This window comes from Trachinotus anak, unplaced genomic scaffold (genome assembly GCF_046630095.1).
Source record: "Trachinotus anak isolate AG129_WGS33_773 ecotype Australia unplaced genomic scaffold, CSIRO_AGI_Tana_v1 ptg000033l, whole genome shotgun sequence".
In the NCBI taxonomy this organism is placed as follows: Eukaryota; Metazoa; Chordata; class Actinopteri; order Carangiformes; family Carangidae; genus Trachinotus; species Trachinotus anak.
This window is the reverse complement of record NW_027273884.1, coordinates 4402470-4415537: the sequence shown is the minus strand read 5'-3', so window position 1 is coordinate 4415537 and position 13068 is coordinate 4402470. Positions and strand designations below refer to the sequence as shown.

The window sequence follows — 13068 nt, the reverse complement described above, 5'->3', positions numbered from 1 at the left end:
CATCCCCAGCAAGTTCTTTTCAAAAACTCCTTTTCACCGAGTGACAAACCGCGTGGTTGGCAACAACTAAAGCATTCAGAGGCTGTATGAATAGGGGTCTGTCTCTGGAGAGGCTTGTTGAAATGGGGCCTTTTGCTTTTATCCCTCCGGAGAGGCAGATTGATCTCGCGCAGGTTTGCACTGGCAGTGAACTTCAAATGGGCTGTTGAAAGGCAAGGCGTTTATTTGTGCTGCCTTATAAACTGTGTCCTTTTTCCAGATTTAGCATCTGTGGGTGTTCGCCATCATCTGCAAGCACTACCAGGCCATCCCTTCTCCCCTCCACTCCTGTTATTCTTACACTCACCTGTAACAGTAACCCCAACCTAATGCTCTGTGGTGTTTTCAGTGTGTGTGCCGTGACTGTCAAAACACCCCCTTTTTCTCATCTGCTCACCCTGATGCAAAACACAGGTACTTGTGTAGATTCTAGGTTTCCTTTGCGGAGGTGGGAAGGAAGCCTGTTAAAATCGTCGTCATCATCCTCTGACATACCCTCCATCACTCCCTCGTGGAGAATATCACATGTGGACATCAGGTGACTCCCTCATTGCTGTTCCCTTGGTTACTAAAATACTGCCCCCCCCCCCCCAATCCTCCTCCTCTTCCTCCTTTGCATTGCACAGCAGCCTCTCAGAGCAGTGTGCTGTTTTTCTTCTCCCTCCACTTGTATAAACCAGAGGACTATCTGCCATCAGCATTCAGGAAGTGTGGGGGTAAACAAATGACAGGAGCCAGCAGGGGAAACTCAGATGACCCGACGATGTCCTAGCAACCATGGAGAGCAGGTTATTTTTGGGTAGCGTCTGTATCTGCGTGCGTTGTGTTTATGAGGGTTGTTTATATTTTTGTGTCAGGGCAAACTCGTTTGTTGCACTTGTAAGATTACATGGGTTGGAAAACTGAAGCAGGGGACTCTGCTCACTTTCATTTCAAGTATCATCACTGACTCTGCCAGATGGCATATGATGCAAGTTCTTTCCAGTCGTGCCATGGACTAATTAGTCATTTAGAGTGAATTCACTCCCATGCTTAAAGTTCTTCGCTAATGTGGTTATGTAGTCCTGTGTTCCTCTCTGCTAATGTGCTGTTGGCAGGGGTTGCTGTGACTGGTTTTGCCATGAGTTAAAGGATAAGGGTGGATTTTGGTTTTTCAAGACACTTTTCAAGAAAAGGAGTCAATGTGACAGACCTGCAGATCTAGAAAACTGCAAAATATCTCTGAGCACATGTGTGTTGAGAGGTCTACCCTGTCAGCAATGGAGTGATGGGGACCCATCAGACACTGATTGGTTTGCCAAACCATGTGACTCAGTCAGGCACACACTGAATGCTGGAACAGGCATTCTCTCTCTCTCTCTCTCTCTCTCTCTCTCTCTCTCTCTCTCTCTCTCTCTCTCTCTCTCTCTCTCTGCAGTATCAGATCCTGTGATATGTCCTCAGGTCCATCCAGAAAATAGCTTCTTAAAGTCCAGTCTTCACACAATTCACAGTTGAGCCCCCTTTCTTTAGCCCCTACCATCACATTGTGTAGCAGCCCGAGGGATTAGCTGTGCCGTGTAGCATGAGTCGACTTGAAGATATTATGATCAAATCTTGCTATATTAACCCGTACCCACCTCCCCATCCACCCACCCCCAGCCCACACCTGCTGCGCTGACAAACATAATCCCTAAAATGCACAATAACCTGCCTTTAAACTTTTACAGTGGCACAGAAGTCAGGCTTGATATGACAGGAATATGGACGTGATATTTGTTTGTAGTGCTGAAAGTTGAGTGGTTGTGAGATACCAAGAGGCAGAGGGAGTGACCGAAGCTGAGCTGTGGATATCAACTTAAAGGCCTCAATAAAATGTCGCTGGAATAATAACTCGAATCCAATTAGTCATTGAGAATTAAATGAGATTTTCCAGAAGCCTTGAGCGGGTAGGCGTATGGGTTTTGGACCTCCTGCTAAGTCAATTTAAAGGCAAAGTACTGACCTAACCACCAGTAAGGTATTGCCATAAATGAGAGCAGTCTGTAATTTACTGTTATAGCTCAGAATTCACAGATGAAAGGGAGAGAATACACAAAAATATTTAACATTGTCAAAGTATCTTGTATGAATCATTTTTGTTTTTAAAAAAGGACATTTTCACAAAATGCTCCAGGCCTGTTTCTAAAACTGCCACAGCCCCTTCTCTCTCTCTCTCTCTCTCTCTCTCTCTCTCTCTCTCTCTCTCTCTCTCTCTCTCTCTCTCTCTCTCTCTCTCTCTCTTTCTTTCTCTTTCTTGGATCACCACTACTCTTGTGCTGCGCTCTGATTTGCTGCCAGGTTGCCTTGGCGACGGGCCGCAGTACATAAACTGGTTGATGTTTGGGGAACGCTGTGCCGCGAGGCAGGAAATCTTGTGCATTCTTTATCTCTCGCCCCTTGGATGGTTCTCCCGCCACCCTCAGTGGGGAGCAGGAGCCACATAAGCAAATGGAAGCCTTATTTTTTTCTATCCGGTCCATTTTCCACCTTTTAGGCCAGAGATAAACAAAATCTTTGAGGTCTGAGCAACCCACACTTCTTTTGCAAGTATTCGTTTGAAAATTAAGGGAAGCAAGAAAAAAGGAGCTGCGATGCTATGGAAACAATGAAATGTGATCAATTTCAAGGAATTTTCTCAACAATGGCTGAATTTTTCCACTCATCATCTCCAGAAATCTGCCCTCTCACAGTGTCATTGAACACAAGCACGCACACCCAAGTACAACACATGAATGAAAACGCTCACACACACCCTGCCCGTCATTACCTCGCCTTCCTGACATTCCATCCGAGAGCCTGAGGAAGAGGAAAGGGGTCTGCTGATCAGGGGCCTGCTGGTCTGGCCCCGTGAAACACAAGGGAGGAAAGAAACCCTGCTGTGATTCATTTGTGTCGCGCACATTTGAACACGCACTTGTACACGCAACCTCACTCAGAACTCAGTTGACAAAGTATTAAAACAGATGCTGATCATAAATCTGTCTCCTGCTTTTGGCTACTGGTCAGCGGTGTGCAGTACATTTCCCAGACTTATCTTCTCTTCCTTTTTGTTTTTTTTTTCATTAGATTTCACTTTTGCTTAAAAGCTTCAAATGTTATGGCATCAATTGTCAGATCGTTTTCTGTGGGTATTTTTAGCTGTGGTTTTATGTTGGAGTTCGGATGAACCGTTGCTTGACACCTCTCCAGCTTGGCTTGTTTTCCTTTTTTCACAGTTGTCTCTGGTAAAACTAGAACACTAGGCCAAAGCTGAGTAGGCCGTTTTGGCTCCCCTGAGGAACAGTGCCACTCAAATCGGAGGCTGTTGGCAGTGGAAGAGCATGAAGTTGCTGTCGAGCCCCCCCTTTTTTTTTCCTGCTCTCCCATCGATCTGCTCCTTTCAACCCAGCCTCAATCAATGCTCGTGATTATTGAAACGGCTGCTCTGGGCTGTGTTTAAAACAAAGAGATGATGCTGTGCAGCGAGGTCACTGAGTTCTGTTTCATATCACACCCTGCATCTTGGAGGGCAGGCGAGTTAACCGGTCTGCACCACAGTGACCGTTGTGGTCATAATAATGCCGGTTCTCACTACAGTTCTTACTGTCTCGGTAGGGAAAAAAAAAATGTCAGACTCATTGTTCTACGAAGGAAACTAATATGCAGGGAGAGGAAAAGCTGCAGGGAAAAAAAATGCTGACCCACATTTTTGTTGCAGCGTGCAATGGGACAACAATTCCAGGCCCAACCTGACCATTTAACTTAAATAGCATGTAATCGGAACAATGTGTGTTGATTGTACGCCGCCAGAGCAGATGTGATTAACCCAGATTTGTACTACAGGGGTCAAGGTTTTCATCCTCTTTAGCCCAACAAACAGGACAGCTGCTCGCGTTTCGTCACCCATAACCTGCACTCATATTGCAATGCGCTGCATTTTTGAAGCATGTGTAAGGAAACATCTGCACTGCATTTGAATGAATACAGTATATGGTGACTATAGGATGTCCACAGTCTTGACTTCGATGATGCTGGATGCTGTGGATGTGTGTTTGTGAATGTGTGCTTGTGTTATAGTTGTGAGGACCACTTTTCTGGCAGAGGTAAAAGAGCAAATACGTTTCTACAAAACAGTGCAGGGCAATTAAATGAAATAGTATCTAAAGCGTTTGACTTGTGCTCAGTCAAACGCTTCGGCCCTGTCCCAGTAACGTTAGTCCACGTTCGCTTACAGTGAAGCTGGTGATGTCACTGACGCAATGACACTGAAATTCTGCCGCTCAGAACACACTGTCTGTGTTTGCGTGTGCGTGGCGGCTGCGTCGCCGACCAGCTGCGGCTCGCACATGAGTGTATGTGTGTGTTCACGCCGGCCGCTGTGTCGTTGCTACTGCCAGCGCTATCTCGCCACATAGAGTAGGCCACGGAAGCGGGCATCAATACTCGAATGTGAGAATGAGAGAGAGAGAGAGAGAGAGAGACAGAGAGAGCTGAGGCAGTTTTAGAAACAGACCTGAAGCATTTTGTGAACATGTGATCAGACAGACAGACAGATAGACAGCGCACTGGTAAAATACTGCCTTCCCCAAAAAATGATATTTATATTTTTTTATGTCTGTGTCATATTCAGATTCAGCCTAGACACTGAAACCCTAGTGAAAGGTGTCAGTTTTCTGTAATGTTGCTTGTATGATGTCAGTATCACTATCAACAGGGCTTCACTCTACTTTTTCTGGGAACCGCACATCATGCATGAAAACTAGACGAGAGGCTGAGTCTCTAGATCATGTGATGCAGCAACGATGTGTGAGAGTCAAAGTCATTGTTTATTAATCATAATTGAGGGAAACGTTTGAAAATTATGGAATGATTGATTTGAAGTCATGTTGCCCAGCCCCACTACAAAAAATATTTTCAGTTTATATTTCTAGGAGGTGATACACAATATTTGTTCAAATGGGGACAAGGTTTTTGTCTTTCCTTGAAATTGTTGTACACATGAAAACTGATGAGAGTAGTTTTGTGATAAAAGAAAAAGGAACGCTACATGAGCAGTCATGAACGACTGGCTCCATTCAAATAAATGAAAAGAATAGCTGCATTCCTTCATGCACGGCTACTGTCTGTCTGAATGTGGCCTTACTTTTTCAACCAGGATCAGCCTCAGGTTTAAAGGAATCGTTTGAATCGATGGAAAGTCCTAATCGGTTCAGCGCTACAAGCCTGAGTGTGTGTTTGAGCGGTCGGAGTCCAGCTGATGAGCACTAACAATGCTGAGCCTGCCTTCTCATGAGGAGAGGGTTGTTTATTTGTTGATTTCACAAGTGCTTTGGATGTGTGTTTGTGTGCACTTTTATCAGCAGAAAATGGACAAGTGTGCAGGACCAGCTTGTCAGATGGATTTCAGAGGCACGCGGTGCCGAGCGTGCGCCTGTCGCTCCGGGAGCCTGCCCCGGGCTCGGCTGCCTTTAATCAACACCATCATTCACCCCTCTTGTGGGTAATTGGCGCACAATGCCTGCCGTCAGTGGCGCTCCCCTCCACCTCTGCTGCCCCACCAACACCCCTCCACCCAGCATGGTGCTATAGGTATTTACACTGTCCCTCTTGCACACACACCAGTGAGGAGAGACACACATGTGCCCCCCCCCCCCCCCCCCCGAGTCAGACCATTCACTGACTCTGTCGAGCCTAATCAGACCATCAAACATCAGCACGGTGACATTTCAGTGCATGAGTTTAATACAACTTAGGTTTCAGTTATATTCACATTGTACTTGACAAAGTCTGGAGGTAAAAGTCAAGGTGAGTGAACCCTGTAATGTGGCTGACAATTCAGGCAAACTGTGTGCAGCTGCAATTAAGCTGCGATTTCCAGCAGACAGTTTGGGTAATAACTGAACAGCCCACCTGTGTTTTCTCCTCCAAAAAAGTTTTGCTAAACCTGCAGGCTTGTTTCAAACCTGATATTTTATGCCCCATCAGACTTTGCTCAGCAAATAATTTAATATTACTGATGCGAAAAATTACAAAACTACCAAGTTGTGCTAAACCAGAATTATCCTGTAAGTTTTCTTCAGATGTTCTTTCTACAGTTAAGCAGTGTAGCACAGGAGCAGATGTGAAGGGGTGGGGGGGTGGGGGGTTGGGGGGTAGTATTATTCTGCAGCTGTGATATCTCTTTGTGTGCTGTGACATAGATGGGAAAGAATGGAGTAACGAATTAAGATTGGGTTCTTATCAATTTAGCTAATCTCCACCTCCCCTTGGTTTGTGTACATATGTGCTTGCAGCTTCTTGCAGACAGGGCTGAGTGTTGCTTATCAGCCTTAACTGCTGGAGTACTCCTGAAACTCTGCATCTCAACAAAGCCTTTGTCTCAGTATGTTGCTCTCAGCCACTTAGGGAACGTGTTGATCCCGCAAACAGGAGCGTAATCCATGTGACAGTCCACCGCAGGAGACCTTACTGGGAGCCCCCTCTCAGCTGGAGGACAGGATGTGGCAAAGGGCTGCTTAACTTATGGGGATAGTAAATCAGTGTGGTAGCGTGTCTGACTCTTCCCACCAAAATAAGAGGCAGCTGGACAGACAAACTCTCTGTGTGGTTAGATAGAACACGAGGCACGTGTGCATGAGTGATGCTACAGGGTCAAAAGTCAACTCTCATTTGGCCTGGCAAGTTTTCTCCACAGATTTGTTTCATGCTTGTGAGAGGAATCCTTCATATTTGCAGCAGTGGTTTTGGCTGTGATTGATCCGTGGATGTGGCTGAAGGTGTTTCTGTTTTTGGAAGTGATGTGGTTGTTTTATTCTTAAATTGGCTGTTTATTCCCTTTCACTTTTGCAAATGGTGCATGTTTCCTACAACATTAAGTCGTGATAACCGCTGGATTTGTGTTGGAATGAGCAGCGGCTCAGGACACACTGTTCTGACCTACTGTATAGATAAACAGGAAGTATTTGTTAGTATTCTGTCATCTCTGGAGAGCTCATAAGATAGTTTCTCTGCAGTGCAACACCCAGCTCGGTCATCATTCCAAGCATTACATCTACTGAGAGAGAGAGAGAGAGAAAGAGAGAGAGAAAGAGACGGATTAGGAAAAAAGTTGTGATTTATTTTCAGCAGTGTAGCTCAGAGTAAACTGAGGCTTTAGCTGGGTTGGTTGGACCCATTATGGTCAAGCCAGACCAAAGGGTTTGAGAGCAAAATTGGTGGGCTATTTTTAGACAATCCACTTCCTCTGGTTTGTGATAAAATCTTTTGAGAGAGTATAGAACAGCTTTTTTGTCACAGTGGCTTCAAAGGTTTGGTCAGTTGTTGCCTTTGCTGTCGCAGCATTATACAAATCCATAATTACAACTGTGTTTTGCTTACTTTACTTATTCCTGCGCAAATGACGCCAGCTAATCATCAGAGCCATGGCCTATCATTAGCTAATTCAAATTTGCGTGTTTGTTTGAAGCTCTAGCCTGCAATTTCTGCACTCAACAACAAATACAGCCCGATCACTGGCCCCCGTCACTCTAAGGTAACATGACCTTGGCTGTTCAGACAGCACTGTCTGCCACTGCGTTCGGAGAGCTCTCCACCCGTAACAGGAGGTCAAGAGTCAAGAAAAAGGCCAGGAGGCCATGGGTGCAGACACCCACCTGTTCAAGGGTGGGGGGCTCCTTCAGCACAACAGATGACTCCCAGATGTTTCTATGGAGACACTGTGACAGCCATGACCATGTGTGTGTGTAGCGTGACGATATGAGTCTGGGGGGGGTTCGCTCCATACAACTGCACTGTTTAGAACTGGATAAACTTTTCAATAACACTCCCCAGACATGCTCCACCATACATAGGCACATGCAATGTCTTTTGAGGGACGTGAAGGTTTGATTTACATTGTTTTGAATGGGTTTTAAGAAGGTTCATTCTCACACCTGGAAAAGCTCAGACAGAGGACTTAGTCCTGGGGTCAGTGTGTGTTCAGCTACGAGGGAACTCACTCTGGAGTCGGTCCTGAAAAGATCAGTACTTTCTGAGGCGAGGTGGAAATGGTGATAAATTGTAATGTCAGTTGTACAGCTGAAGTTGCGCTCTGTGCAGAGAAATCCCCCCATCATCTGTGTAATAACAACTGGGATATATAAACTCTGCTTTTGAATGGGAGCATTTGGAAAAAGAGCAAGGCCCTTTCCTTTCAGTATTACCGCTAGTCTTTTTTTCCCATCATTATTCTCTGTCCAGTCTGTATTCTCCTTTTTTACAGTTTACACACCTGGTCTCACTGTAGCCAAAAGAAGAGCTGAGAGGTGATGTATTATAATGAAAGTATGGAGTTCATCTGGGGCCTTTGTGCTTTGCTTTCATATTTCTAAAATCTGAATGTGTCTGCCATCAGATGAAATTATTCGAAAATTATTCAAAGTCTTATAGTGACGGCCTTCATACCCAAAGATCAAGGCATTACATCATTGGTTAACATGATGAAGCTGTCATGAGTCAGTCAGCGGAAAGCAGGACCATTGTCCAAACATGACAGCATTTAGCTGGCGCATATCCAGGCAGACAGCAGAGGTACTGTGGGAGCAGGCAGTTGGGTGACCTCTGACCCTGCCCAGTCTGCCTCCGGGACAAAAGAGTCATTCAGATGCCCAGTACTTTTGCATAAACACCCCAATAGTGCTCAGCGCTCAGTACAAATGACTCGTAATCCTGTTGGAACACTTGTTTACTCTCGGTTAAGATTGAAAAAGCAGCTGGATTGTCACATATTTGCAATGGAAGAGAAAAGAGTTAAAGCCATAGTGTATCCCAGGAGTAGAAAGTAAGGATTTATAAAGGAGGTGTGTAAATAATGAAGACAGGAAAGAACGTCACCATAAGAACATAGTGACAAAAATTACATTTATGGTTTATGGCTTTACTGTCATTAGGTTACTTTTCCGCTGCAGGCTTTTGAAAGATGGATAGTATAGTGTTCCCCTCTATCATGATTTATAGCTAACATACAATTAGACCATGTATAAAAATGTGCCCTCATGTTTATGCTGTCAAGAGTTCAGGCTTTGTACTGTGGCGGTATTTTTCTCAGTGGCAATTTATCTCTGTGCGGGCGTGAAGTAAATGGTTGTGTGCAAAGTGCTGTCACAAGAAATTCCTTGCCTAAACAAAACAAACTTAAATGAGAGCTGCCTGGTCGAAAGAAGCCCGAAATAATACATCATGGAACAACACGTCGTAAAACATGACTGTTTGCCATGTTAGCTCTGGCAGCCGCCGATTCGGAGGAGGACTCACCACGACAACCCTTGGAAAGACTTTCTCCAGATGCCAGTATGTGCAGTTTGAAACACTTTACGGCCTCTCCCCCAGCTGTTCCTTCGCCTGTTATCACATCGACTGCCTCTGTGTGTGAGAGGTCTGAAGGAGAAAGTGTGGTTTATGAGCCTGAAGGAGACCACCTTGGGTGACCCACTTCTTCTTGTCCAATATTCCATTCACCTTTTGTCCAACTCATCACTGAGAGCCAAGTTCCCTCTTACTACCCCCCTGACTAAATTTAGCACTTGTTAGCCAGGCGGTGATTGATCCTGCACTTGTTACTGTGGTGGTGAATATTTGTTTATGAAAGCTTGCTGCCTGGAAAGCTCAATGGAGTCTTTCATCCGCTTCCTCGGTGGATGGCGGGGGGTTTGGGCAGGGGCTCAGTCGGCTGACTGACAGGTGACTGGCAGGCTGTCATTTCACCACGCACGGATCTGCAAAGAGGAAAGCACCCTACCTGAAGCGTCAGTCTCACTCAACATGCTCTGCAGCTGCTTTTATCAGTCATGACATTTGCCATCCAGTGTGATTTACTGCGGGTGAAATCCCAACCTCACTTGGCGTTTAAAGGAATTACCCAGAGGCTGTGCGAGTTCAGCGAAACCAAGTCTGTAAAGGCCATGATCTGCGGTCCTCTCCTTGGCACACACGGTGACATGTGGAGTTGTCCATGAGTGTGTAACCTCCTATTTTCTTTCTTTCTGCAAAGATGCATGTTGTCCAAAACAAACATACCCTCTTAAAAAGAAAAGGTGGACCCATTCTCTTTTTTTCCCTCTTTTTTTTAAGGAGGCATGATGTTTATCGCAGACATGCCTAGCCCACTCAATTTGCGTCAATTAGCCGGTGTAATTTCCCAGGCTGTGATGGAAGATACAGGGGCAGCGGAGGAGCACTTTGCTACACTCGAGCTCATTCCCTCAGAGCTTTGTCTCTTGTTTTGGGGATGGAGATATTCCCCCCCAGAGAGGACAAGAGAGTAGAAGTGATGCAAACCTGCACACTGTGATGCTGCACAGAAAGAGAAAGAAAGAGGCAGCGGTAGGGGAAGTGGGCGTCATGGAGATAAGCTGGTTCTGTTCTAAGAGCCGGGCTAATGGATGCGTCCCTAGAGCTCGCTCAGGAATGCACCCAGGCAACGTGGTGTCATCTGTCTTCTGTCCCTAGAGACGGATGACAAATGGTATTATGACTCCCCCTTTCTCTACTCTCTGGCATATCAATGGCTCCAGTTTGTGTGTTTTTCTTTTGGGGTCCTCCTTTACAGATTGTTCCTTTTTATTTATGTGCACTGGTATTTTTATGGAGCTGTTTTGCATTGGACACCAACTGTAAGATGCAAGTTTACAGTGGAACCTGCTTATGGTGATCAGATTAAATTTTTTACTGTAAGCAGGTGATTATTACAACCAGTTTTCTTTCTTTGTCTTTATTTCTCATGCAGATTACCATTGTATATTTATTACATGGATATAAAGCAATGAAACAGCTTCACTATTTACTGATTTATAGACAAAATAACATAAACTGCACAGTGGCCCTCTCCTGCTCCAAGCCTGGTCTGAATGATCAGGGTGAAAGCATCACACTCCACTCATGAAACACACCTGCTGCTGTGAGAGAGCGGCGGCGATAGTTAGACACTGTGAAAGTCCCAAAACACGAGCAAAGCACGAACAGGAGGGCAAAATAACTCACTGAGCCACGGCGGTGAAGATATCACATGGCACGCCAGCAAGCGCACGTGTATACACACACACACACACACACACAGACACACTCAGTGAACTTATGTTAGGACAGTGGGCAGGGATGGTCATTACACACTGTAGTTCCAAAACAAATACGTTGGAAGAGCCTCAGCGTATGACAGCTCCCAGTAGTCGGCTACAATAGTTTTTTGTTTTCTTTTTTTAGTCATGTATGAAAAGACTCAATTGATTAGTACCAGAAAATCTTCAAACAGCATTTGTATAGGAATGAATCTGTCTAGGATGATGTACAAAAAAAATCATATCGTGATTATTTTGTCAGATATTGTGATATGAGTCACAATTTCAGTTTGAATGGTCGTTTGCGTTTGATTGCCACTGAAAAAAATCATAAAAATGAGCATGGTGACGTGATTTTTGTTGTAACAAGCATGTTACTCTGGAGGTGATGTTTGATTTGTAGGCCGGGGCATCTCTGTAGCACCACAATGCTTCATTTATGTTGTGACACATTTTACCTAAAATTGCAGCCCCTGGGGTATGGATATTGATTAATTGTTGAGCCCTAGATCTGTCACAAGCATTTTGATCCATATCAACGATTGATCACTGTGACTTTGGTCACTATGAGCAGTTTCCGCTGTACTTTTTTTTTTTTTTTTTTTTTGCATCTCTTGATTTGTCCAAAACATATTTACAGTGCAGTGTCATGAGATATAACTGTGTCAGTCAAAGAAAGAAAGAAACAAATGGAGAGCATACTTCTGCAGTAACGTCTGGCTGCCAGAATCCAGCCTGCAGCTCTTTATCTACAGTAATATGCACGTTATACAACCGCGGCTGGAATCAATAGTCTAGCATTGATCAGAACTCACCACCAGACAAGCTGTCACCTCAGCCAACCGGTGTAGCAGACAAGCAGTCAGATGATAGTCAGACAGATAAGATGACTCAGTATGAAATCAGTTCACATTTGACCCTTGTCTTCAGAGTGTTGGGCAGGAAAAGGTACAAATGTGTGGCAATCTGAAATACCAGAGACTTTGTATTGATCGATCAGCTGTGCGTCAAGAGGTTGTCACTGATGTCTTGAGGTCTTGATGACTGATGTAGACATTCTTCCTCACACACTGAGGAGATGTGCTTCCATTTAAAATGAGTCCATTTGCTCTCTTACCCTGGTGCTGTGGTGAAATGTTGCACTTTCTTTTTCCCTCTGCTGATTTTTCTGTGTGGGGTCACAGGTTGTCTGTGTGTGTGTGTGTGTGTGTGTGTGTGTGTGTGTGTGTGTGTGTCCAGGTCAGTGCAGTGGGAGCCTTGAGATCTTGATGCTAATCTCTAGACCCCTCATGAAATCACAGCAACATACTTGAACTCCACTTCACAGAGCCTGTGGTGTGGCGTTCCAGCTGACTTACCCCCTCCTCAACACACACACAAACAAACACACACGCACACATTCATGTGGGCTGAGCTAATGGTGTGAACTTGACAAGTCCCATACAACTTTGTACAATCAAGCATCCCGTTCTTCTTCTCAATGAAAACTGATTGGACCTGAGGGAAATCCTTTTCCTGTTAGGGGTAATTCCTAATGGAGAATCCCATATTTGGCGTGTGTGTGTGCTTGCAGGGGCGTGTGTGCTTTTTATGTGGGTGTTGGCGATGAGAGGACATGACAGGAAAAGGGGTTTCCTTTGGGCGTCGTGTCTGATATCCCCCCATCCACAGCCGTTTTCTGTCTGCCCACTAAGCGAATGCATTGGGTGGAGTTGGGATTGCAGGCAGGGGTGGGAGGCACAGACCGCCAGGGGTCATTTCCTTTCATGTTGCCCTCTTCCTTGGCCTCGCACAGCAGGCAGATGCACATACACACATACAAACTGTAGATGCACGCATGCATTCACAGAGAATCCGTCACCTCCCCGTGGTCATCCACATGGATGCTGTCATATACTGGGGCTGGAATCCAGAAGGGGAGGGGAGACGAGCGATCTAA

At 45.2% G+C, this 13068-nt stretch overlaps 1 protein-coding gene across 2 annotated transcripts in view; it reads left to right on the top strand.

Annotated features, from left to right (window-relative positions):
* daam2 (dishevelled associated activator of morphogenesis 2) overlaps positions 1-13068 on the top strand; it is a 95316-nt gene that overhangs the window by 9896 nt on the left and 72352 nt on the right. The gene's annotated exons all lie outside the window — the stretch shown is intronic.